Raw genomic sequence first — 24,687 nt, forward strand, 5'->3', positions numbered from 1 at the left:
TCTTCCGCCTTCAGTCTTCCGTCTTCCGTCTTGCGTCTTCCGCCTTCAGTCTTCCGTCTTGCGTCTTCCGCCTTCAGTCTTCCGTCTTGCGTCTTCCGTCTTCCGTCTTGCGTCTTCCGCCTTCAGTCTTCCGTCTTGCGTCTTCAGTCTTCCGTCTTCCGTCTTCCGCCTTCAGTCTTCCATCTTGCGTCTTCCGCCTTCAGTCTTCCGTCTTGCGTCTTCCGCCTTCAGTCTTCCGTCTTGCGTCTTCCGCCTTCAGTCTTCCGTCTTGCGTCTTCCGCCTTCAGTCTTCCGTCTTGCGTCTTCAGTCTTCCGTCTTCCGTCTTGCGTCTTCCGCCTTCAGTCTTCCGTCTTGCGTCTTCCGCCTTCAGTCTTCCGTCTTCCGTCTTGCGTCTTCCGCCTTCAGTCTTCCGTCTTGCGTCTTCCGCCTTCAGTCTTCCGTCTTCCGTCTTGCGTCTTCCGCCTTCAGTCTTCCGTCTTGCGTCTTCCGCCTTCAGTCTTCCGTCTTGCGTCTTCCGTCTTGCGTCTTCCGCCTTCAGTCTTCCGTCTTGCGTCTTCAGTCTTCCGTCTTCCGCCTTCAGTCTTCCATCTTGCGTCTTCCGCCTTCAGTCTTCCGTCTTGCGTCTTCAGTCTTCCGTCTTGCGTCTTGCGTCTTCCGCCTTCAGTCTTCCGTCTTGCGTCTTCCGCCTTCAGTCTTCCGTCTTGCGTCTTCCGCCTTCAGTCTTCCGTCTTGCGTCTTCCGCCTTCAGTCTTCCGTCTTGCGTCTTCCGCCTTCAGTCTTCCGTCTTGCGTCTTCCGCCTTCAGTCTTGCGTCTTGCGTCTTCCAACTTCAGTCTTCCGTCTTGCGTCTTCCGCCTTCAGTCTTCCGTCTTGCGTCTTCCGCCTTCAGTCTTCGGTCTTGCGTCTTCCGTCTTCCGTCTTGCGTCTTCCGCCTTCAGTCTTCCGTCTTGCGTCTTCCGCCTTCAGTCTTCCGTCTTCCGCCTTCAGTCTTCCGTCTTGCGTCTTGCGTCTTCCGCCTTCAGTCTTCCGTCTTGCGTCTTCCGCCTTCAGTCTTGCGTCTTGCGTCTTGCGTCTTCCGCCTTCAGTCTTCCGTCTTGCGTCTTCCGCCTTCAGTCTTCCGTCTTGCGTCTTCCGCCTTCAGTCTTCCGTCTTGCGTCTTCCGTCTTCCGTCTTGCGTCTTCTGCCTTCAGTCTTCCGTCTTGCGTCTTCCGCCTTCAGTCTTCCGTCTTCCGTCTTGCGTCTTCCGCCTTCAGTCTTCCGTCTTGCGTCTTCCGCCTTCAGTCTTCCGTCTTGCGTCTTCCGTCTTCCGTCTTGCGTCTTCCGCCTTCAGTCTTCCGTCTTCCGTCTTCCGTCTTGCGTCTTCCGCCTTCAGTCTTCCGTCTTGCGTCTTCCGCCTTCAGTCTTCCGTCTTGCGTCTTCCGTCTTCCGTCTTGCGTCTTCTGCCTTCAGTCTTCCGTCTTGCGTCTTCCGTCTTGCGTCTTCCGCCTTCAGTCTTCCGTCTTGCGTCTTCCGCCTTCAGTCTTCCGCCTTCAGTCTTCCGTCTTCCGCCTTCAGTCTTCCGTCTTGCGTCTTCCGCCTTCAGTCTTCCGTCTTCCGTCTTCCGTCTTGCGTCTTCCGCCTTCAGTCTTCCGTCTTGCGTCTTCCGCCTTCAGTCTTCCGTCTTGCGTCTTCAGCCATCCGTCTTCCGTCTTGCGTCTTCCGCCTTCAGTCTTCCATCTTGCGTCTTGCGTCTTCCGCCTTCAGTCTTCCGTCTTGCGTCTTCCGCCTTCAGTCTTCCGTCTTGCGTCTTCCGCCTTCAGTCTTCCGTCTTGCGTCTTCCGCCTTCAGTCTTCCGCCTTCAGTCTTCCGTCTTCCGCCTTCAGTCTTCCGTCTTGCGTCTTCCGCCTTCAGTCTTCCGTCTTCCGCCTTCAGTCTTCCGTCTTGCGTCTTCCGCCTTCAGTCTTCCGTCTTGCGTCTTCCGCCTTCAGTCTTGCGTCTTCCGCCTTCAGTCTTCCGTCTTGCGTCTTCCGCCTTCAGTCTTCCGTCTTCCGTCTTGCGTCTTCCGCCTTCAGTCTTCCGTCTTGCGTCTTCCGCCTTCAGTCTTCCGTCTTCCGTCTTGCGTCTTCCGCCTTCAGTCTTCCGTCTTGCGTCTTCCGCCTTCAGTCTTCCGTCTTGCGTCTTCCGCCTTCAGTCTTCCGTCTTGCGTCTTCCGCCTTCAGTCTTCCGTCTTGCGTCTTCCGCCTTCAGTCTTCCGTCTTGCGTCTTCCGCCTTCAGTCTTCCGTCTTGCGTCTTCCGCCTTCAGTCTTCCGTCTTGCGTCTTCAGTCTTCCGTCTTGCGTCTTCCGCCTTCCGTCTTGCGTCTTCCGCCTTCAGTCTTCCGTCTTGCGTCTTCCGCCTTCAGTCTTCCGTCTTCCGTCTTGCGTCTTCCGTCTTCCGCCTTCAGTCTTCCGTCTTCCGTCTTGCGTCTTCCGCCTTCAGTCTTCCGTCTTGCGTCTTCCGCCTTCAGTCTTCCGTCTTGCGTCTTCCGCCTTCAGTCTTCCGTCTTGCGTCTTCAGTCTTCCGTCTTGCGTCTTCCGCCTTCCGTCTTGCGTCTTCCGCCTTCAGTCTTCCGTCTTGCGTCTTCCGCCTTCAGTCTTCCGTCTTCCGTCTTGCGTCTTCCGTCTTCCGCCTTCAGTCTTCCGTCTTCCGTCTTGCGTCTTCCGCCTTCAGTCTTCCGTCTTGCGTCTTCCGCCTTCAGTCTTCCGTCTTGCGTCTTCCGCCTTCAGTCTTCCGTCTTGCGTCTTCCGCCTTCAGTCTTCCGTCTTGCGTCTTCCGCCTTCAGTCTTCCGTCTTGCGTCTTCCGCCTTCAGTCTTCCGTCTTGCGTCTTCAGTCTTCCGTCTTCCGTCTTGCGTCTTCCGCCTTCAGTCTTCCGTCTTCCGCCTTCAGTCTTCCGTCTTGCGTCTTCCGTCTTCCGCCTTCAGTCTTCCGTCTTGCGTCTTGCGTCTTCCGCCTTCAGTCTTCCGTCTTGCGTCTTCAGTCTTCCGTCTTCCGTCTTGCGTCTTCCGCCTTCAGTCTTCCATCTTGCGTCTTCCGCCTTCAGTCTTCCGTCTTGCGTCTTCCGCCTTCAGGCTTCCGTCTTGCGTCTTCCGCCTTCAGTCTTCCGTCTTGCGTCTTCCGCCTCCAGCCTTCCGTCTTGCGTCTTCCGCCTTCAGGCTTCCGTCTTGCGTCTTCCGCCTTCAGTCTTCCGTCTTGCGTCTTCCGCCTTCAGGCTTCCGTCTTGCGTCTTCCGTCTTCAGGCTTCCGTCTTGCGTCTTCCGCCTTCAGTCTTCCGTCTTGCGTCTTCCGCCTTCAGTCTTCCGTCTTACGTCTTACGTCTTCCGCCTTCAGTCTTCCGTCTTGCGTCTTCCGCCTTCAGTCTTCCGTCTTGCGTCTTCCGCCTTCAGTCTTCCGTCTTACGTCTTCAGCCTTCAGTCTTCCGTCTTGCGTCTTCCGCCTTCAGTCTTCCGTCTTGCGTCTTCCGCCTTCAGTCTTCCGTCTTGCGTCTTCCGCCTTCAGTCTTCCGTCTTGCGTCTTCTGCCTTCAGTCTTCCGTCTTCCGTCTTCTGCCTTCAGTCTTCCGTCTTACGTCTTCTGCCTTCAGTCTTCCGTCTTACGTCTTCTGCCTTCAGTCTTCGGTCTTGCGTCTTCCGCCTTCAGTCTTGCGTCTTCCGCCTTCAGTCTTCCGTCTTACGTCTTCAGCCTTCAGTCTTCCGTCTTCCGTCTTGCGTCTTCCGCCTTCAGTCTTCCGTCTTGCGTCTTCCGCCTTCAGTCTTCCGTCTTCCGTCTTGCGTCTTCCGCCTTCAGTCTTCCGTCTTGCGTCTTCCGCCTTCAGTCTTCCGTCTTGCGTCTTCCGCCTTCAGTCTTCCGTCTTGCGTCTTCCGCCTTCAGTCTTCCGTCTTGCGTCTTCCGCCTTCAGTCTTCCGTCTTGCGTCTTCCGCCTTCAGTCTTCCGTCTTGCGTCTTCCGCCTTCAGTCTTCCGTCTTGCGTCTTCAGTCTTCCGTCTTGCGTCTTCCGCCTTCCGTCTTGCGTCTTCCGCCTTCAGTCTTCCGTCTTGCGTCTTCCGCCTTCAGTCTTCCGTCTTCCGTCTTGCGTCTTCCGTCTTCCGCCTTCAGTCTTCCGTCTTCCGTCTTGCGTCTTCCGCCTTCAGTCTTCCGTCTTGCGTCTTCCGCCTTCAGTCTTCCGTCTTGCGTCTTCCGCCTTCAGTCTTCCGTCTTGCGTCTTCCGCCTTCAGTCTTCCGTCTTGCGTCTTCCGCCTTCAGTCTTCCGTCTTGCGTCTTCCGCCTTCAGTCTTCCGTCTTGCGTCTTCAGTCTTCCGTCTTCCGTCTTGCGTCTTCCGCCTTCAGTCTTCCGTCTTCCACCTTCAGTCTTCCGTCTTGCGTCTTCCGTCTTCCGCCTTCAGTCTTCCGTCTTGCGTCTTGCGTCTTCCGCCTTCAGTCTTCCGTCTTGCGTCTTCAGTCTTCCGTCTTCCGTCTTGCGTCTTCCGCCTTCAGTCTTCCATCTTGCGTCTTCCGCCTTCAGTCTTCCGTCTTGCGTCTTCCGCCTTCAGGCTTCCGTCTTGCGTCTTCCGCCTTCAGTCTTCCGTCTTGCGTCTTCCGCCTCCAGCCTTCCGTCTTGCGTCTTCCGCCTTCAGGCTTCCGTCTTGCGTCTTCCGCCTTCAGTCTTCCGTCTTGCGTCTTCCGCCTTCAGGCTTCCGTCTTGCGTCTTCCGTCTTCAGGCTTCCGTCTTGCGTCTTCCGCCTTCAGTCTTCCGTCTTGCGTCTTCCGCCTTCAGTCTTCCGTCTTACGTCTTCCGCCTTCAGTCTTCCGTCTTGCGTCTTCCGCCTTCAGTCTTCCGTCTTGCGTCTTCCGCCTTCAGTCTTCCGTCTTACGTCTTCAGCCTTCAGTCTTCCGTCTTGCGTCTTCCGCCTTCAGTCTTCCGTCTTGCGTCTTCCGCCTTCAGTCTTCCGTCTTGCGTCTTCCGCCTTCAGTCTTCCGTCTTGCGTCTTCTGCCTTCAGTCTTCCGTCTTCCGTCTTCTGCCTTCAGTCTTCCGTCTTACGTCTTCTGCCTTCAGTCTTCCGTCTTACGTCTTCTGCCTTCAGTCTTCCGTCTTACGTCTTCTGCCTTCAGTCTTCGGTCTTGCGTCTTCCGCCTTCAGTCTTGCGTCTTCCGCCTTCAGTCTTCCGTCTTACGTCTTCAGCCTTCAGTCTTCCGTCTTGCGTCTTCCACCTTCAGTCTTCCGTCTTCCGTCTTGCGTCTTCCGCCTTCAGTCTTCCGTCTTGCGTCTTTCGCCTTCAGTCTTCCGTCTTGCGTCTTCCGCCTTCAGTCTTCCGTCTTGCGTCTTCCGCCTTCAGTCTTCCGTCTTACGTCTTCAGCCTTCAGTCTTCCGTCTTGCGTCTTCCACCTTCAGTCTTCCGTCTTCCGTCTTGCGTCTTTCGCCTTCAGTCTTCCGTCTTGCGTCTTTCGCCTTCAGTCTTCCGTCTTGCGTCTTCCGCCTTCAGTCTTCCGTCTTGCGTCTTTCGCCTTCAGTCTTCCGTCTTGCGTCTTCCGCCTTCAGTCTTCCGTCTTCCGTCTTGCGTCTTCCGCCTTCAGTCTTCCGTCTTGCGTCTTCCGCCTTCAGTCTTCCGTCTTGCGTCTTCCGCCTTCAGTCTTCCGTCTTGCGTCTTCCGCCTTCAGTCTTCCGTCTTGCTTCTTCCGCCTTCAGTCTTCCGTCTTGCGCCTTCCGTCTTGCGTCTTGCGTCTTCCGCCTTCAGTCTTCCGTCTTGCGTCTTCCGCCTTCAGTCTTCCGTCTTGCGTCTTCCGCCTTCAGTCTTCCGTCTTGCGTCTTCCGCCTTCAGTCTTCCGTCTTGCGTCTTCCGCCTTCAGTCTTCCGTCTTGCTTCTTCCGCCTTCAGTCTTCCGTCTTGCGCCTTCAGTCTTCCGTCTTGCGTCTTCCGCCTTCAGTCTTCCGTCTTGCGTCTTCAGTCTTCCGTCTTGCGTCTTGCGTCTTCCGCCTTCAGTCTTCCGTCTTGCGTCTTCCGCCTTCAGTCTTCCGTCTTGCGTCTTCCGCCTTCAGTCTTCCGTCTTCCGCCTTCAGTCTTCCGTCTTGCGTCTTCCGCCTTCAGTCTTCCGTCTTGCGTCTTCCGCCTTCAGTCTTGCGTCTTCCAACTTCAGTCTTCCGTCTTGCGTCTTCCGCCTTCAGTCTTCCGTCTTGCGTCTTCCGCCTTCAGTCTTCGGTCTTGCGTCTTCCGCCTTCAGTCTTCCGTCTTGCGTCTTCCGCCTTCAGTCTTCCGTCTTGCGTCTTCAGTCTTCCGTCTTCCGTCTTGCGTCTTCCGCCTTCAGTCTTCCGTCTTGCGTCTTCCGCCTTCAGTCTTCCGTCTTCCGTCTTGCGTCTTCCGCCTTCAGTCTTCCGTCTTGCGTCTTCCGCCTTCAGTCTTCCGTCTTCCGTCTTGCGTCTTCCGCCTTCAGTCTTCCGTCTTGCGTCTTCCGCCTTCAGTCTTCCGTCTTGCGTCTTCCGTCTTGCGTCTTCCGCCTTCAGTCTTCCGTCTTGCGTCTTCCGCCTTCAGTCTTCCGTCTTGCGTCTTCCGCCTTCAGTCTTCCGCCTTCAGTCTTCCGTCTTCCGCCTTCAGTCTTCCGTCTTGCGTCTTCCGCCTTCAGTCTTCCGTCTTGCGTCTTCCGTCTTGCGTCTTCCGCCTTCAGTCTTCCGTCTTGCGTCTTCAGTCTTCCGTCTTCCGTCTTCCGCCTTCAGTCTTCCATCTTGCGTCTTCCGCCTTCAGTCTTCCGTCTTGCGTCTTCAGTCTTCCGTCTTGCGTCTTGCGTCTTCCGCCTTCAGTCTTCCGTCTTGCGTCTTCCGCCTTCAGTCTTCCGTCTTGCGTCTTCCGCCTTCAGTCTTCCGTCTTGCGTCTTCCGCCTTCAGTCTTCCGTCTTGCGTCTTCCGCCTTCAGTCTTCCGTCTTGCGTCTTCCGCCTTCAGTCTTGCGTCTTGCGTCTTCCAACTTCAGTCTTCCGTCTTGCGTCTTCCGCCTTCAGTCTTCCGTCTTGCGTCTTCCGCCTTCAGTCTTCGGTCTTGCGTCTTCCGTCTTCCGTCTTGCGTCTTCCGCCTTCAGTCTTCCGTCTTGCGTCTTCCGCCTTCAGTCTTCCGTCTTCCGCCTTCAGTCTTCCGTCTTGCGTCTTGCGTCTTCCGCCTTCAGTCTTCCGTCTTGCGTCTTCCGCCTTCAGTCTTGCGTCTTGCGTCTTGCGTCTTCCGCCTTCAGTCTTCCGTCTTGCGTCTTCCGCCTTCAGTCTTCCGTCTTGCGTCTTCCGCCTTCAGTCTTCCGTCTTGCGTCTTCCGTCTTCCGTCTTGCGTCTTCTGCCTTCAGTCTTCCGTCTTGCGTCTTCCGCCTTCAGTCTTCCGTCTTCCGTCTTGCGTCTTCCGCCTTCAGTCTTCCGTCTTGCGTCTTCCGCCTTCAGTCTTCCGTCTTGCGTCTTCCGTCTTCCGTCTTGCGTCTTCCGCCTTCAGTCTTCCGTCTTGCGTCTTCCGTCTTGCGTCTTCCGCCTTCAGTCTTCCGTCTTGCGTCTTCCGTCTTCCGTCTTGCGTCTTCCGCCTTCAGTCTTCCGTCTTCCGTCTTCCGTCTTGCGTCTTCCGCCTTCAGTCTTCCGTCTTGCGTCTTCCGCCTTCAGTCTTCCGTCTTGCGTCTTCCGTCTTGCGTCTTCCGCCTTCAGTCTTCCGTCTTGCGTCTTCCGTCTTGCGTCTTCCGCCTTCAGTCTTCCGTCTTGCGTCTTCCGCCTTCAGTCTTCCGCCTTCAGTCTTCCGTCTTCCGCCTTCAGTCTTCCGTCTTGCGTCTTCCGCCTTCAGTCTTCCGTCTTGCGTCTTCCGCCTTCAGTCTTCCGTCTTGCGTCTTCCGCCTTCAGTCTTCCGTCTTGCGTCTTCCGTCTTCCGTCTTGCGTCTTCTGCCTTCAGTCTTCCGTCTTGCGTCTTCCGCCTTCAGTCTTCCGTCTTCCGTCTTGCGTCTTCCGCCTTCAGTCTTCCGTCTTGCGTCTTCCGCCTTCAGTCTTCCGTCTTGCGTCTTCCGTCTTCCGTCTTGCGTCTTCCGCCTTCAGTCTTCCGTCTTGCGTCTTCCGTCTTGCGTCTTCCGCCTTCAGTCTTCCGTCTTGCGTCTTCCGTCTTCCGTCTTGCGTCTTCCGCCTTCAGTCTTCCGTCTTCCGTCTTCCGTCTTGCGTCTTCCGCCTTCAGTCTTCCGTCTTGCGTCTTCCGCCTTCAGTCTTCCGTCTTGCGTCTTCCGTCTTCCGTCTTGCGTCTTCCGCCTTCAGTCTTCCGTCTTGCGTCTTCCGTCTTGCGTCTTCCGCCTTCAGTCTTCCGTCTTGCGTCTTCCGCCTTCAGTCTTCCGCCTTCAGTCTTCCGTCTTCCGCCTTCAGTCTTCCGTCTTGCGTCTTCCGCCTTCAGTCTTCCGTCTTCCGTCTTCCGTCTTGCGTCTTCCGCCTTCAGTCTTCCGTCTTGCGTCTTCCGCCTTCAGTCTTCCGTCTTGCGTCTTCAGCCATCCGTCTTCCGTCTTGCGTCTTCCGCCTTCAGTCTTCCATCTTGCGTCTTGCGTCTTCCGCCTTCAGTCTTCCGTCTTGCGTCTTCCGCCTTCAGTCTTCCGTCTTGCGTCTTCCGCCTTCAGTCTTCCGTCTTGCGTCTTCCGCCTTCAGTCTTCCGCCTTCAGTCTTCCGCCTTCAGTCTTCCGTCTTGCGTCTTCCGCCTTCAGTCTTCCGTCTTCCGCCTTCAGTCTTCCGTCTTGCGTCTTCCGCCTTCAGTCTTCCGTCTTGCGTCTTCCGCCTTCAGTCTTCCGTCTTCCGCCTTCAGTCTTCCGTCTTGCGTCTTCCGCCTTCAGTCTTCCGTCTTCCGTCTTGCGTCTTCCGCCTTCAGTCTTCCGTCTTGCGTCTTCCGCCTTCAGTCTTCCGTCTTCCGTCTTGCGTCTTCCGCCTTCAGTCTTCCGTCTTGCGTCTTCCGCCTTCAGTCTTCCGTCTTGCGTCTTCCGCCTTCAGTCTTCCGTCTTGCGTCTTCCGCCTTCAGTCTTCCGTCTTGCGTCTTCCGCCTTCAGTCTTCCGTCTTGCGTCTTCCGCCTTCAGTCTTCCGTCTTGCGTCTTCCGCCTTCAGTCTTCCGTCTTGCGTCTTCAGTCTTCCGTCTTGCGTCTTCCGCCTTCCGTCTTGCGTCTTCCGCCTTCAGTCTTCCGTCTTGCGTCTTCCGCCTTCAGTCTTCCGTCTTCCGTCTTGCGTCTTCCGTCTTCCGCCTTCAGTCTTCCGTCTTCCGTCTTGCGTCTTCCGCCTTCAGTCTTCCGTCTTGCGTCTTCCGCCTTCAGTCTTCCGTCTTGCGTCTTCCGCCTTCAGTCTTCCGTCTTGCGTCTTCCGCCTTCAGTCTTCCGTCTTGCGTCTTCCGCCTTCAGTCTTCCGTCTTGCGTCTTCCGCCTTCAGTCTTCCGTCTTGCGTCTTCAGTCTTCCGTCTTCCGTCTTGCGTCTTCCGCCTTCAGTCTTCCGTCTTCCGCCTTCAGTCTTCCGTCTTGCGTCTTCCGTCTTCCGCCTTCAGTCTTCCGTCTTGCGTCTTGCGTCTTCCGCCTTCAGTCTTCCGTCTTGCGTCTTCAGTCTTCCGTCTTCCGTCTTGCGTCTTCCGCCTTCAGTCTTCCATCTTGCGTCTTCCGCCTTCAGTCTTCCGTCTTGCGTCTTCCGCCTTCAGGCTTCCGTCTTGCGTCTTCCGCCTTCAGTCTTCCGTCTTGCGTCTTCCGCCTCCAGCCTTCCGTCTTGCGTCTTCCGCCTTCAGGCTTCCGTCTTGCGTCTTCCGCCTTCAGTCTTCCGTCTTGCGTCTTCCGCCTTCAGGCTTCCGTCTTGCGTCTTCCGTCTTCAGGCTTCCGTCTTGCGTCTTCCGTCTTCAGTCTTCCGTCTTGCGTCTTCCGCCTTCAGTCTTCCGTCTTACGTCTTCTGCCTTCAGTCTTCCGTCTTGCGTCTTCCGCCTTCAGTCTTCCGTCTTGCGTCTTCCGCCTTCAGTCTTCCGTCTTACGTCTTCAGCCTTCAGTCTTCCGTCTTGCGTCTTCCGCCTTCAGTCTTCCGTCTTGCGTCTTCCGCCTTCAGTCTTCCGTCTTGCGTCTTCCGCCTTCAGTCTTCCGTCTTGCGTCTTCTGCCTTCAGTCTTCCGTCTTCCGTCTTCTGCCTTCAGTCTTCCGTCTTACGTCTTCTGCCTTCAGTCTTCCGTCTTACGTCTTCTGCCTTCAGTCTTCCGTCTTACGTCTTCTGCCTTCAGTCTTCGGTCTTGCGTCTTCCGCCTTCAGTCTTGCGTCTTCCGCCTTCAGTCTTCCGTCTTACGTCTTCAGCCTTCAGTCTTCCGTCTTGCGTCTTCCACCTTCAGTCTTCCGTCTTCCGTCTTGCGTCTTCCGCCTTCAGTCTTCCGTCTTGCGTCTTTCGCCTTCAGTCTTCCGTCTTGCGTCTTCCGCCTTCAGTCTTCCGTCTTGCGTCTTCCGCCTTCAGTCTTCCGTCTTACGTCTTCAGCCTTCAGTCTTCCGTCTTGCGTCTTCCACCTTCAGTCTTCCGTCTTCCGTCTTGCGTCTTTCGCCTTCAGTCTTCCGTCTTGCGTCTTTCGCCTTCAGTCTTCCGTCTTGCGTCTTCCGCCTTCAGTCTTCCGTCTTGCGTCTTTCGCCTTCAGTCTTCCGTCTTGCGTCTTCCGCCTTCAGTCTTCCGTCTTCCGTCTTGCGTCTTCCGCCTTCAGTCTTCCGTCTTGCGTCTTCCGCCTTCAGTCTTCCGTCTTGCGTCTTCCGTCTTCCGTCTTGCGTCTTCTGCCTTCAGTCTTCCGTCTTGCGTCTTCCGCCTTCAGTCTTCCGTCTTCCGTCTTGCGTCTTCCGCCTTCAGTCTTCCGTCTTGCGTCTTCCGCCTTCAGTCTTCCGTCTTGCGTCTTCCGTCTTCCGTCTTGCGTCTTCCGCCTTCAGTCTTCCGTCTTGCGTCTTCCGTCTTGCGTCTTCCGCCTTCAGTCTTCCGTCTTGCGTCTTCCGTCTTCCGTCTTGCGTCTTCCGCCTTCAGTCTTCCGTCTTCCGTCTTGCGTCTTCCGCCTTCAGTCTTCCGTCTTGCGTCTTCCGCCTTCAGTCTTCCGTCTTGCGTCTTCCGTCTTGCGTCTTCCGCCTTCAGTCTTCCGTCTTGCGTCTTCCGTATTGCGTCTTCCGCCTTCAGTCTTCCGTCTTGCGTCTTCCGCCTTCAGTCTTCCGCCTTCAGTCTTCCGTCTTCCGCCTTCAGTCTTCCGTCTTGCGTCTTCCGCCTTCAGTCTTCCGTCTTGCGTCTTCCGCCTTCAGTCTTCCGTCTTGCGTCTTCCGCCTTCAGTCTTCCGTCTTGCGTCTTCCGTCTTCCGTCTTGCGTCTTCTGCCTTCAGTCTTCCGTCTTGCGTCTTCCGCCTTCAGTCTTCCGTCTTCCGTCTTGCGTCTTCTGCCTTCAGTCTTCCGTCTTGCGTCTTCCGCCTTCAGTCTTCCGTCTTGCGTCTTCCGTCTTCCGTCTTGCGTCTTCCGCCTTCAGTCTTCCGTCTTGCGTCTTCCGTCTTGCGTCTTCCGCCTTCAGTCTTCCGTCTTGCGTCTTCCGTCTTCCGTCTTGCGTCTTCCGCCTTCAGTCTTCCGTCTTCCGTCTTCCGTCTTGCGTCTTCCGCCTTCAGTCTTCCGTCTTGCGTCTTCCGCCTTCAGTCTTCCGTCTTGCGTCTTCCGTCTTCCGTCTTGCGTCTTCCGCCTTCAGTCTTCCGTCTTGCGTCTTCCGTCTTGCGTCTTCCGCCTTCAGTCTCCCGTCTTGCGTCTTCCGCCTTCAGTCTTCCGCCTTCAGTCTTCCGTCTTCCGCCTTCAGTCTTCCGTCTTGCGTCTTCCGCCTTCAGTCTTCCGTCTTCCGTCTTCCGTCTTGCGTCTTCCGCCTTCAGTCTTCCGTCTTGCGTCTTCCGCCTTCAGTCTTCCGTCTTGCGTCTTCAGCCATCCGTCTTCCGTCTTGCGTCTTCCGCCTTCAGTCTCCCATCTTGCGTCTTGCGTCTTCCGCCTTCAGTCTTCCGTCTTGCGTCTTCCGCCTTCAGTCTTCCGTCTTGCGTCTTCCGCCTTCAGTCTTCCGTCTTGCGTCTTCCGCCTTCAGTCTTCCGCCTTCAGTCTTCCGTCTTCCGCCTTCAGTCTTCCGTCTTGCGTCTTCCGCCTTCAGTCTTCCGTCTTCCGCCTTCAGTCTTCCGTCTTGCGTCTTCCGCCTTCAGTCTTCCGTCTTGCGTCTTCCGCCTTCAGTCTTCCGTCTTCCGCCTTCAGTCTTCCGTCTTGCGTCTTCCGCCTTCAGTCTTCCGTCTTCCGTCTTGCGTCTTCCGCCTTCAGTCTTCCGTCTTGCGTCTTCCGCCTTCAGTCTTCCGTCTTCCGTCTTGCGTCTTCCGCCTTCAGTCTTCCGTCTTGCGTCTTCCGCCTTCAGTCTTCCGTCTTGCGTCTTCCGCCTTCAGTCTTCCGTCTTGCGTCTTCCGCCTTCAGTCTTCCGTCTTGCGTCTTCCGCCTTCAGTCTTCCGTCTTGCGTCTTCCGCCTTCAGTCTTCCGTCTTGCGTCTTCCGCCTTCAGTCTTCCGTCTTGCGTCTTCAGTCTTCCGTCTTGCGTCTTCCGCCTTCCGTCTTGCGTCTTCCGCCTTCAGTCTTCCGTCTTGCGTCTTCCGCCTTCAGTCTTCCGTCTTCCGTCTTGCGTCTTCCGTCTTCCGCCTTCAGTCTTCCGTCTTCCGTCTTGCGTCTTCCGCCTTCAGTCTTCCGTCTTGCGTCTTCCGCCTTCAGTCTTCCGTCTTGCGTCTTCCGCCTTCAGTCTTCCGTCTTGCGTCTTCCGCCTTCAGTCTTCCGTCTTGCGTCTTCCGCCTTCAGTCTTCCGTCTTGCGTCTTCCGCCTTCAGTCTTCCGTCTTGCGTCTTCAGTCTTCCGTCTTCCGTCTTGCGTCTTCCGCCTTCAGTCTTCCGTCTTCCGCCTTCAGTCTTCCGTCTTGCGTCTTCCGTCTTCCGCCTTCAGTCTTCCGTCTTGCGTCTTGCGTCTTCCGCCTTCAGTCTTCCGTCTTGCGTCTTCAGTCTTCCGTCTTCCGTCTTGCGTCTTCCGCCTTCAGTCTTCCATCTTGCGTCTTCCGCCTTCAGTCTTCCGTCTTGCGTCTTCCGCCTTCAGGCTTCCGTCTTGCGTCTTCCGCCTTCAGTCTTCCGTCTTGCGTCTTCCGCCTCCAGCCTTCCGTCTTGCGTCTTCCGCCTTCAGGCTTCCGTCTTGCGTCTTCCGCCTTCAGTCTTCCGTCTTGCGTCTTCCGCCTTCAGGCTTCCGTCTTGCGTCTTCCGTCTTCAGGCTTCCGTCTTGCGTCTTCCGTCTTCAGTCTTCCGTCTTGCGTCTTCCGCCTTCAGTCTTCCGTCTTACGTCTTCTGCCTTCAGTCTTCCGTCTTGCGTCTTCCGCCTTCAGTCTTCCGTCTTGCGTCTTCCGCCTTCAGTCTTCCGTCTTCCGTCTTCAGCCTTCAGTCTTCCGTCTTGCGTCTTCCGCCTTCAGTCTTCCGTCTTGCGTCTTCCGCCTTCAGTCTTCCGTCTTGCGTCTTCCGCCTTCAGTCTTCCGTCTTGCGTCTTCTGCCTTCAGTCTTCCGTCTTCCGTCTTCTGCCTTCAGTCTTCCGTCTTACGTCTTCTGCCTTCAGTCTTCCGTCTTACGTCTTCTGCCTTCAGTCTTCCGTCTTACGTCTTCTGCCTTCAGTCTTCGGTCTTGCGTCTTCCGCCTTCAGTCTTGCGTCTTCCGCCTTCAGTCTTCCGTCTTACGTCTTCAGCCTTCAGTCTTCCGTCTAGCGTCTTCCACCTTCAGTCTTCCGTCTTCCGTCTTGCGTCTTCCGCCTTCAGTCTTCCGTCTTGCGTCTTTCGCCTTCAGTCTTCCGTCTTGCGTCTTCCGCCTTCAGTCTTCCGTCTTGCGTCTTCCGCCTTCAGTCTTCCGTCTTACGTCTTCAGCCTTCAGTCTTCCGTCTTGCGTCTTCCACCTTCAGTCTTCCGTCTTCCGTCTTGCGTCTTTCGCCTTCAGTCTTCCGTCTTGCGTCTTTCGCCTTCAGTCTTCCGTCTTGCGTCTTCCGCCTTCAGTCTTCCGTCTTGCGTCTTTCGCCTTCAGTCTTCCGTCTTGCGTCTTCCGCCTTCAGTCTTCCGTCTTCCGTCTTGCGTCTTCCGCCTTCAGTCTTCCGTCTTGCGTCTTCCGCCTTCAGTCTTCCGTCTTGCGTCTTCCGCCTTCAGTCTTCCGTCTTGCGTCTTCCGCCTTCAGTCTTCCGTCTTGCTTCTTCCGCCTTCAGTCTTCCGTCTTGCGCCTTCCGTCTTGCGTCTTGCGTCTTCCGCCTTCAGTCTTCCGTCTTGCGTCTTCCGCCTTCAGTCTTCCGTCTTGCGTCTTCCGCCTTCAGTCTTCCGTCTTGCGTCTTCCGCCTTCAGTCTTCCGTCTTGCGTCTTCCGCCTTCTGTCTTCCGTCTTGCTTCTTCCGCCTTCAGTCTTCCGTCTTGCGCCTTCAGTCTTCCGTCTTGCGTCTTCCGCCTTCAGTCTTCCGTCTTGCGTCTTCAGTCTTCCGTCTTGCGTCTTGCGTCTTCCGCCTTCAGTCTTCCGTCTTGCGTCTTCCGCCTTCAGTCTTCCGTCTTGCGTCTTCCGCCTTCAGTCTTCCGTCTTCCGCCTTCAGTCTTCCGTCTTGCGTCTTCCGCCTTCAGTCTTCCGTCTTGCGTCTTCCGCCTTCAGTCTTGCGTCTTGCGTCTTCCAACTTCAGTCTTCCGTCTTGCGTCTTCCGCCTTCAGTCTTCCGTCTTGCGTCTTCCGCCTTCAGTCTTCGGTCTTACGTCTTCCGTCTTCCGTCTTGCGTCTTCCGCCTTCAGTCTTCCGTCTTGCGTCTTCCGCCTTCAGTCTTCCGTCTTGCGTCTTCCGTCTTGCGTCTTCCGCCTTCAGTCTTCCGTCTTGCGTCTTCCGCCTTCAGTCTTCCGTCTTGCGTCTTCCGCCTTCAGTCTTCGGTCTTGCGTCTTCCGTCTTCCGTCTTGCGTCTTCCGCCTTCAGTCTTCCGTCTTGCGTCTTCCGCCTTCAGTCTTCCGTCTTCCGCCTTCAGTCTTCCGTCTTGCGTCTTGCGTCTTCCGCCTTCAGTCTTCCGTCTTGCGTCTTCCGCCTTCAGTCTTGCGTCTTGCGTCTTCCGCCTTCAGTCTTCCGTCTTGCGTCTTCCGCCTTCAGTCTTCCGTCTTGCGTCTTCCGCCTTCAGTCTTCCGTCTTGCGTCTTCCGTCTTCCGTCTTGCGTCTTCCGCCTTCAGTCTTCCGTCTTGCGTCTTCCGCCTTCAGTCTTCCGTCTTGCGTCTTCCGTCTTCCGTCTTGCGTCTTCTGCCTTCAGTCTTCCGTCTTGCGTCTTCCGCCTTCAGTCTTCCGTCTTCCGTCTTGCGTCTTCCGCCTTCAGTCTTCCGTCTTGCGTCTTCCGCCTTCAGTCTTCCGTCTTGCGTCTTCCGTCTTCCGTCTTGCGTCTTCCGCCTTCAGTCTTCCGTCTTGCGTCTTCAGTCTTCCGTCTTCCGTCTTCCGCCTTCAGTCTTCCGTCTTGCGTCTTCCGCCTTCAGTCTTCCGTCTTGCGTCTTCCGCCTTCAGTCTTCCGTCTTGCGTCTTCCGCCTTCAGTCTTCCGTCTTGCGTCTTCCGCCTTCAGTGTTCCGTCTTGCGTCTTCAGGCTTCCGTCTTCCGTCTTGCGTCTTCCGCCTTCAGTCTTCCGTCTTGCGTCTTCCGCCTTCAGTCTTCCGTCTTCCGTCTTGCGTCTTCCGCCTTCAGTCTTCCGTCTTGCGTCTTCCGCCTTCAGTCTTCCGTCTTCCGTCTTGCGTCTTCCGCCTTCAGTCTTCCATCTTGCGTCTTCCGCCTTCAGTCTTCCGTCTTGCGTCTTCCGTCTTGCGTCTTCCGCCTTCAGTCTTCCGTCTTGCGTCTTCAGTCTTCCGTCTTCCGTCTTCCGCCTTCAGTCTTCCATCTTGCGTCTTCCGCCTTCAGTCTTCCGTCTTGCGTCTTCAGTCTTCCGTCTTGCGTCTTGCGTCTTCCGCCTTCAGTCTTCCGTCTTGCGTCTTCCGCCTTCAGTCTTCCGTCTTCCGTCTTCCGCCTTCAGTCTTCCGTCTTCCGCCTTCAGTCTTCCGTCTTGCGTCTTCCGCCCTCAGTCTTCCGTCTTGCGTCTTCCGCCTTCAGTCTTGCGTCTTGCGTCTTCCAACTTCAGTCTTCCGTCTTGCGTCTTCCGCCTTCAGTCTTCCGTCTTCCGTCTTGCGTCTTCCGCCTTCAGTCTTCGGTCTTGCGTCTTCCGTCTTCCGTCTTGCGTCTTCCGCCTTCAGTCTTCCGTCTTGCGTCTTCCGCCTTCAGTCTTCCGTCTTCCGCCTTCAGTCTTCCGTCTTGCGTCTTGCGTCTTCCGCCTTCAGTCTTCCGTCTTGCGTCTTCCGCCTTCAGTCTTGCGTCTTGCGTCTTCCGCCTTCAGTCTTCCGTCTTGCGTCTTCCGCCTTCAGTCTTCCGTCTTGCGTCTTCCGCCTTCAGTCTTCCGTCTTGCGTCTTCCGTCTTCCGTCTTGCGTCTTCTGCCTTCAGTCTTCCGTCTTGCGTCTTCCGCCTTCAGTCTTCCGTCTTCCGTCTTGCGTCTTCCGCCTTCAGTCTTCCGTCTTGCGTCTTCCGCCTTCAGTCTTCCGTCTTGCGTCTTCCGTCTTCCGTCTTGCGTCTTCCGCCTTCAGTCTTCCGTCTTGCGTCTTCCGTCTTGCCTCTTCCGCCTTCAGTCTTCCGTCTTGCGTCTTCCGCCTTCAGTCTTCCGCCTTCAGTCTTCCGTCTTCCGCCTTCAGTCTTCCGTCTTGCGTCTTCCGCCTTCAGTCTTCCGTCTTCCGTCTTCCGTCTTGCGTCTTCCGCCTTCAGTCTTCCGTCTTGCGTCTTCCGCCTTCAGTCTTCCGTCTTGCGTCTTCAGCCATCCGTCTTCCGTCTTGCGTCTTCCGCCTTCAGTCTTCCATCTTGCGTCTTGCGTCTTCAGTCTTCCGTCTTCCGTCTTCCGTCTTGCGTCTTCCGCCTTCAGTCTTCCGTCTTGCGTCTTCCGCCTTCAGTCTTCCGTCTTGCGTCTTCAGCCATCCGTCTTCCGTCTTCCGTCTTCCGCCTTCAGTCTTCCGTCTTGCGTCTTCCGCCTTCAGTCTTCCGTCTTCCGTCTTGCGTCTTCCGCCTTCAGTCTTCCGTCTTGCGTCTTCCGCCTTCAGTCTTCCGTCTTGCGTCTTCAGCCATCCGTCTTCCGTCTTGCGTCTTCCGCCTTCAGTCTTCCATCTTGCGTCTTGCGTCTTCCGCCTTCAGTCTTCCGTCTTGCGTCTTCCGCCTTCAGTCTTCCGTCTTGCGTCTTCCGCCTTCAGTCTTCCGTCTTGCGTTTTCCGCCTTCAGTCTTCCGCCTTCAGTCTTCCGTCTTCCGCCTTCAGTCTTCCGTCTTGCGTCTTCCGCCTTCAGTCTTCCGTCTTCCGCCTTCAGTCTTCCGTCTTGCGTCTTCCGCCTTCAGTCTTCCGTCTTGCGTCTTCCGCCTTCAGTCTTCCGTCTTCCGCCTTCAGTCTTCCGTCTTGCGTCTTCCGCCTTCAGTCTTCCGTCTTCCGTCTTGCGTCTTCCGCCTTCAGTCTTCCGTCTTGCGTCTTCCGCCTTCAGTCTTCCGTCTTCCGTCTTGCGTCTTCCGCCTTCAGTCTTCCGTCTTGCGTCTTCCGCCTTTAGTCTTCCGTCTTGCGTCTTCCGCCTTCAGTCTTCCGTCTTGCGTCTTCCGCCTTCAGTCTTCCGTCTTGCGTCTTCAGTCTTCAGTCTTCCGTCTTGCGTCTTCCGTCTTCCGTCTTGCGTCTTCCGCCTTCAGTCTTCCGTCTTGCGTCTTCCGCCTTCAGTCTTCCGTCTTCCGTCTTGCGTCTTCCGTCTTCCGCCTTCAGTCTTCCGTCTTCCGTCTTGCGTCTTCCGCCTTCAGTCTTCCGTCTTGCGTCTTCCGCCTTCAGTCTTCCGTCTTGCGTCTTCCGCCTTCAGTCTTCCGTCTTGCGTCTTCCGCCTTCAGTCTTCCGTCTTGCGTCTTCCGCCTTCAGTCTTCCGTCTTGCGTCTTCCGCCTTCAGTCTTCCGTCTTGCGTCTTCAGTCTTCCGTCTTCCGTCTTGCGTCTTCCGCCTTCAGTCTTCCGTCTTCCGCCTTCAGTCTTCCGTCTTGCGTCTTGCGTCTTCCGCCTTCAGTCTTCCGTCTTGCGTCTTCCGCCTTCAGTCTTCCGTCTAGCGTCTTCCGCCTTCAGTCTTCCGTCTTGCGTCTTCCGCCTTCAGTCTTCCGCCTTCAGTCTTCCGTCTTCCGCCTTCAGTCTTCCGTCTTGCGTCTTCCGCCTTCAGTCTTCCGCCTTCAGTCTTCCGTCTTGCGTCTTCCGCCTTCAGTCTTCCGTCTTCCGCCTTCCGTCTTCCGTCTTGCGTCTTCCGCCTTCAGTCTTCCGCCTTCAGTCTTCCGTCTTCCGCCTTCAGTCTTCCGTCTTGCGTCTTCCGCCTTCAGTCTTCCGCCTTCAGTCTTCCGTCTTCCGCCTTCAGTCTTCCGTCTTCCGCCTTCAGTCTTCCGTCTTGCGTCTTCCGCCTTCAGTCTTCCGCCTTCCGTCTTGCGTCTTCCGCCTTCAGTCTTCCGCCTTCCGTCTTCCGCCTTCAGTCTTCCGTCTTGCGTCTTCCGCCTTCAGTCTTCCGCCTTCAGTCTTACGCCTTCAGTCTTCCGTCTTGCGTCTTCCGCCTTCAGTCTTCCGTCTTGCGTCTTCCACCTTCAGTCTTCCGTCTTGCGTCTTTCGCCTTCAGTCTTCCGTCTTGCATCTTTCGCCTTCAGTCTTCCGTCTTGCGTCTTCCGCCTTCAGTCTTCCGTCTTGCGTCTTTCGCCTTCAGTCTTCCGTCTTGCGTCTTCCGCCTTCAGTCTTCCGTCTTCCGTCTTGCGTCTTCCGCCTTCAGTCTTCCGTCTTGCGTCTTCCGCCTTCAGTCTTCCGTCTTGCGTCTTCCGCCTTCAGTCTTCCGTCTTGCGTCTTCAGCCTTCCGTCTTCCGTCTTGCGCCTTCCGCCTTCAGTCTTCCATCTTGCGTCTTGCGTCTTCCGCCTTCAGTCTTCCGTCTTGCGTCTTCCGCCTTCAGTCTTCTGTCTTGCGTCTTCCGCCTTCAGTCTTCCGTCTTGCGTCTTCCGCCTTCAGTCTTCCGTCTTGCGTCTTCCGCCTTCAGTCTTCCGTCTTGCGTCTTCCGCCTTCAGTCTTCCGTCTTGCGTCTTCCGCCTTCAGTCTTCCGTCTTGCGTCTTCCGCCTTCAGTCTTCCATCTTGCGTCTTCCGCCTACAGTCTTCCGTCTTGCGTCTTCCGCCTTCAGTCTTCCGTCTTGCGCCTTCAGTCTTCCGTCTTGCGTCTTCCGCCTTCAGTCTTCCGTCTTGCGTCTTCAGTCTTCCGTCTTGCGTCTTGCGTCTTCCGCCTTCAGTCTTCCGTTTTGCGTCTTCCGCCTTCAGTCTTCCGTCTTGCGTCTTCCGCCTTCAGTCTTCCGTCTTCCGCCTTCAGTCTTCCGTCTTGCGTCTTCCGCCTTCAGTCTTCCGTCTTGCGTCTTCCGCCTTCAGTCTTGCGTCTTGCGTCTTCCAACTTCAGTCTTCCGTTTTGCGTCTTCCGCCTTCAGTCTTCCGTCTTGCGTCTTCCGCCTTCAGTCTTCCGTCTTCCGCCTTCAGTCTTCCGTCTTGCGTCTTCCGCCTTCAGTCTTCCGTCTTCCGCCTTCAGTCTTCCGTCTTGCGTCTTCCGCCTTCAGTCTTCCGTCTTCCGCCTTCAGTCTTCCGTCTTGCGTCTTCCGCCTTCAGTCTTCCGTCTTGCGTCTTCCGCCTTCAGTCTTGCGTCTTGCGTCTTCCGCCTTCAGTCTTCCGTCTTGCGTCTTCCGCCTTCAGTCTTCCGTCTTGCGTCTTCCGCCTTCAGTCTTCCGTCTTGCGCCTTCCGTCTTCCGTCTTGCGTCTTCCGCCTTCAGTCTTCCGTCTTGCGTCTTCCGCCTTCAGTCTTCCGTCTTGCGTCTTCCGTCTTCCGTCTTGCGTCTTCCGCCTTCAGTCTTCCGTCTTGCGTCTTCAGTCTTCCGTCTTCCGTCTTGCGTCTTCCGCCTTCAGTCTTCCGTCTTGCGTCTTCCGCCTTCAGTCTTCCGTCTTGCGTCTTGCGTCTTCCGCCTTCAGTCTTCCGTCTTGCGTCTTCAGTCTTCCGTCTTCCGTCTTCCGCCTTCAGTCTTCCATCTTGCGTCTTCCGCCTTCAGTCTTCCGTCTTGCGTCTTCCGCCTTCAGTCTTCCGTCTTGCGTCTTCCGCCTTCAGTCTTCCGTCTTGCGTCTTCCGCCTTCAGTCTTCCGTCTTGCGTCTTCAGTCTTCCGTCTTCCGTCTTGCGTCTTCCGCCTTCAGTCTTCCGTCTTGCGTCTTCCGCCTTCAGTCTTCCGTCTTCCGTCTTGCGTCTTCCGCCTTCAGTCTTCCTTCTTGCGTCTTCCGCCTTCAGTCTTCCGTCTTCCGTCTTGCGTTTTCCGCCTTGAGTCTTCCGTCTTGCGTCTTCCGCCTTCAGTCTTCCGTCTTCCGTCTTGCGTCTTCCGCCTTCAGTCTTCCGTCTTCCGCCTTCAGTCTTCCGTCTTCCGTCTTCCGTCTTCCGTCTTGCGTCTTGCGTCTTCCGCCTTCAGTCTTCCGTCTTGCGTCTTCCGCCTTCAGTCTTCCGTCTTGCGTCTTGCGTCTGCCGCCTTCAGTCTTCCGTCTTGCGTCTTCAGTCTTCCGTCTTCCGTCTTCCGCCTTCAGTCTTCCGTCTTGCGTCTTCCGCCTTCAGTCTTCCGTCTTGCGTCTTGCGTCTGCCGCCTTCAGTCTTCCGTCTTGCGTCTTCAGTCTTCCGTCTTCCGTCTTCCGCCTTCAGTCTTCCGTCTTGCGTCTTCCGCCTTCAGTCTTCCGCCTTCAGTCTTCCGTCTTCCGCCTTCAGTCTTCCGTCTTGCGTCTTCCGCCTTCAGTCTTCCGTCTTGCGTCTTCCGCCTTCAGTCTTCCGTCTTCCGCCTTCAGTCTTCCGTCTTGCGTCTTCCGCCTTCAGTCTTCCGTCTTCCGTCTTCCGTCTTGCGTCTTCCGCCTTCAGTCTTCCGTCTTGCGTCTTCCGCCTTCAGTCTTCCGTCTTGCGTCTTCAGCCTTCCGTCTTCCGTCTTGCGTCTTCCGCCTTCAGTCTTCCATCTTGCGTCTTGCGTCTTCCGCCTTCAGTCTTCCGTCTTGCGTCTTCCGCCTTCAGTCTTCCGTCTTGCGTCTTCCGCCTTCAGTCTTCCGTCTTGCGTCTTCCGCCTTCAGTCTTCCGCCTTCAGTCTTCCGTCTTCCGCCTTCAGTCTTCCGTCTTCAGTCTTCCGTCTTCCGCCTTCAGTCTTCCGTCTTGCGTCTTCCGCCTTCAGTCTTCCGTCTTCCGTCTTCCGTCTTCCGCCTTCAGTCTTCCGTCTTGCGTCTTCCGCCTTCAGTCTTCCGTCTTGCGTCTTCCGCCTTCAGTCTTCCGTCTTCCGCCTTCAGTCTTCCGTCTTGCGTCTTCCGCCTTCAGTCTTCCGTCTTCCGTCTTGCGTCTTCCGCCTTCAGTCTTCCGTCTTGCGTCTTCCGCCTTCAGTCTTCCGTCTTCCGTCTTGCGTCTTCCGCCTTCAGTCTTCCGTCTTGCGTCTTCCGCCTTCAGTCTTCCGTCTTGCGTCTTCCGCCTTCAGTCTTCCGTCTTGCGTCTTCCACCTTCAGTCTTCCGTCTTGCGTCTTCCGCCTTCAGTCTTCCGTCTTGCGTCTTCCGCCTTCAGTCTTCCGTCTTCAGTCTTCAGTCTTCCGTCTTGCGTCTTCCGTCTTCCGCCTTCAGTCTTCCGTCTTGCGTCTTCCGCCTTCAGTCTTCCGTCTTGCGTCTTCCGCCTTCAGTCTTCCGTCTTGCGTCTTCAGTCTTCAGTCTTCAGTCTTCCGTCTTGCGTCTTCCGTCTTCCGCCTTCAGTCTTCCGTCTTGCGTCTTCCGCCTTCAGTCTTCCGTCTTCCGTCTTGCGTCTTCCGCCTTCAGTCTTCCGTCTTGCGTCTTCCGCCTTCAGTCTTCCGTCTTCCGTCTTGCGTCTTCCGCCTTCAGTCTTCCGTCTTGCGTCTTCCGCCTTCAGTCTTCCGTCTTGCGTCTTCCGCCTTCAGTCTTCCGTCTTCCGTCTTGCGTCTTCCGCCTTCAGTCTTCCGTCTTGCGTCTTCCGCCTTCAGTCTTCCGTCTTCCGTCTTGCGTCTTCCGCCTTCAGTCTTCCGTCTTGCGTCTTCCGCCTTCAGTCTTCCGTCTTGCGTCTTCCGCCTTCAGTCTTCCGTCTTGCGTCTTCAGTCTTCCGTCTTGCGTCTTCCGTCTTCCGCCTTCAGTCTTCCGTCTTGCGTCTTCCGCCTTCAGTCTTCCGTCTTGCGTCTTCAGTCTTCCGCCTTCAGTCTTCCGTCTTGCGTCTTCCGCCTTCAGTCTTCCGTCTTGCGTCTTCCGCCTTCAGTCTTCCGTCTTGCGTCTTCAGTCTTCAGTCTTCCGTCTTGCGTCTTCCGTCTTCCGCCTTCAGTCTTCCGTCTTGCGTCTTCCGCCTTCAGTCTTCCGTCTTGCGTCTTCCGCCTTCAGTCTTCCGTCTTACGTCTTCCGCCTTCAGTCTTCCGTCTTCCGTCTTGCGTCTTCCGCCTTCAGTCTTCCGTCTTGCGTCTTCCGCCTTCAGTCTTCCGTCTTGCGTCTTCCGCCTTCAGTCTTCCGTCTTCCATCTTGCGTCTTCCGCCTTCAGTCTTCCGTCTTGCGTCTTCCGCCTTCAGTCTTCCGTCTTGCGTCTTCCGCCTTCAGTCTTCCGTCTTGCGTCTTCCGCCTTCAGTCTTCCGTCTTGCGTCTTCCGCCTTCCGTCTTGCGTCTTCCGCCTTCAGTCTTCCGTCTTGCGTCTTCAGTCTTCCGTCTTCCGTCTTGCGTCTTCCGCCTTCAGTCTTCCGTCTTCAGCCTTCCGTCTTCCGTCTTGCGTCTTCCGCCTTCAGTCTTCCATCTTGCGTCTTGCGTCTTCCGCCTTCAGTCTTCCGTCTTGCGTCTTCCGCCTTCAGTCTTCCGTCTTGCGTCTTCCGCCTTCAGTCTTCCGTCTTGCGTCTTCCGCCTTCCGTCTTGCGTCTTCCGCCTTCAGTCTTCCGTCTTGCGTCTTCAGTCTTCCGTCTTCCGTCTTGCGTCTTCCGCCTTCAGTCTTCCGTCTTCAGCCTTCCGTCTTCCGTCTTGCGTCTTCCGCCTTCAGTCTTCCATCTTGCGTCTTGCGTCTTCCGCCTTCAGTCTTCCGTCTTGCGTCTTCCGCCTTCAGTCTTCCGTCTTGCGTCTTCCGCCTTCAGTCTTCCGTCTTGCGTCTTCCGCCTTCAGTCTTCCGCCTTCAGTCTTCCGTCTTCCGCCTTCAGTCTTCCGTCTTGCGTCTTCCGCCTTCAGTCTTCCGTCTTCCGTCTTCCGTCTTCCGCCTTCAGTCTTCCGTCTTGCGTCTTCCGCCTTCAGTCTTCCGTCTTGCGTCTTCCGCCTTCAGTCTTCCGTCTTCCGCCTTCAGTCTTCCGTCTTGCGTCTTCCGCCTTCAGTCTTCCGTCTTCCGTCTTGCGTCTTCCGCCTTCAGTCTTCCGTCTTGCGTCTTCCGCCTTCAGTCTTCCGTCTTCCGTCTTGCGTCTTCCGCCTTCAGTCTTCCGTCTTGCGTCTTCCGCCTTCAGTCTTCCGTCTTGCGTCTTCCGCCTTCAGTCTTCCGTCTTGCGTCTTCCGCCTTCAGTCTTCCGTCTTGCGTCTTCCGCCTTCAGTCTTCCGTCTTGCGTCTTCCGCCTTCAGTCTTCCGTCTTGCGTCTTCAGTCTTCAGTCTTCCGTCTTGCGTCTTCCGTCTTCCGCCTTCAGTCTTCCGTCTTGCGTCTTCCGCCTTCAGTCTTCCGTCTTGCGTCTTCCGCCTTCAGTCTTCCGTCTTGCGTCTTCAGTCTTCAGTCTTCCGTCTTGCGTCTTCCGTCTTCCGCCTTCAGTCTTCCGTCTTGCGTCTTCCGCCTTCAGTCTTCCGTCTTCCGTCTTGCGTCTTCCGCCTTCAGTCTTCCGTCTTGCGTCTTCCGCCTTCAGTCTTCCGTCTTCCGTCTTGCGTCTTCCGCCTTCAGTCTTCCGTCTTGCGTCTTCCGCCTTCAGTCTTCCGTCTTGCGTCTTCCGCCTTCAGTCTTCCGTCTTGCGTCTTCCGCCTTCAGTCTTCCGTCTTGCGTCTTCAGTCTTCCGTCTTCCGTCTTGCGTCTTCCGCCTTCAGTCTTCCGTCTTCCGCCTTCAGCCTTCCGTCTTGCGTCTTGCGTCTTCCGCCTTCAGTCTTCCGTCTTGCGTCTTCCGCCTTCAGTCTTCCGTCTTGCGTCTTCCGCCTTCAGTCTTCCGTCTTGCGTCTTCCGCCTTCAGTCTTCCGTCTTGCGTCTTCCGCCTTCAGTCTTCCGCCTTCAGTCTTCCGTCTTCCGCCTTCAGTCTTCCGTCTTGCGTCTTCCGCCTTCAGTCTTCCGCCTTCAGTCTTCCGCCTTCAGTCTTCCGTCTTGCGTCTTCCGCCTTCAGTCTTCCGTCTTCCGCCTTCAGTCTTCCGTCTTGCGTCTTCCGCCTTCAGTCTTCCGCCTTCAGTCTTCCGTCTTCCGCCTTCAGTCTTCCGTCTTGCGTCTTCCGCCTTCAGTCTTCCGCCTTCAGTCTTCCGTCTTCCGCCTTCAGTCTTCCGTCTTCCATCTTCCGCCTTCAGTCTTCCGTCTTGCGTCTTCCGCCTTCAGTCTTCCGCCTTCCGTCTTGCGTCTTCCGCCTTCAGTCTTCCGCCTTCCGTCTTCCGCCTTCAGTCTTCCGTCTTGCGTCTTCCGCCTTCAGTCTTC

Source organism: Hyperolius riggenbachi, chromosome 6 (genome assembly GCF_040937935.1).
Source record: "Hyperolius riggenbachi isolate aHypRig1 chromosome 6, aHypRig1.pri, whole genome shotgun sequence".
Classification (NCBI taxonomy): Eukaryota; Metazoa; Chordata; class Amphibia; order Anura; family Hyperoliidae; genus Hyperolius; species Hyperolius riggenbachi.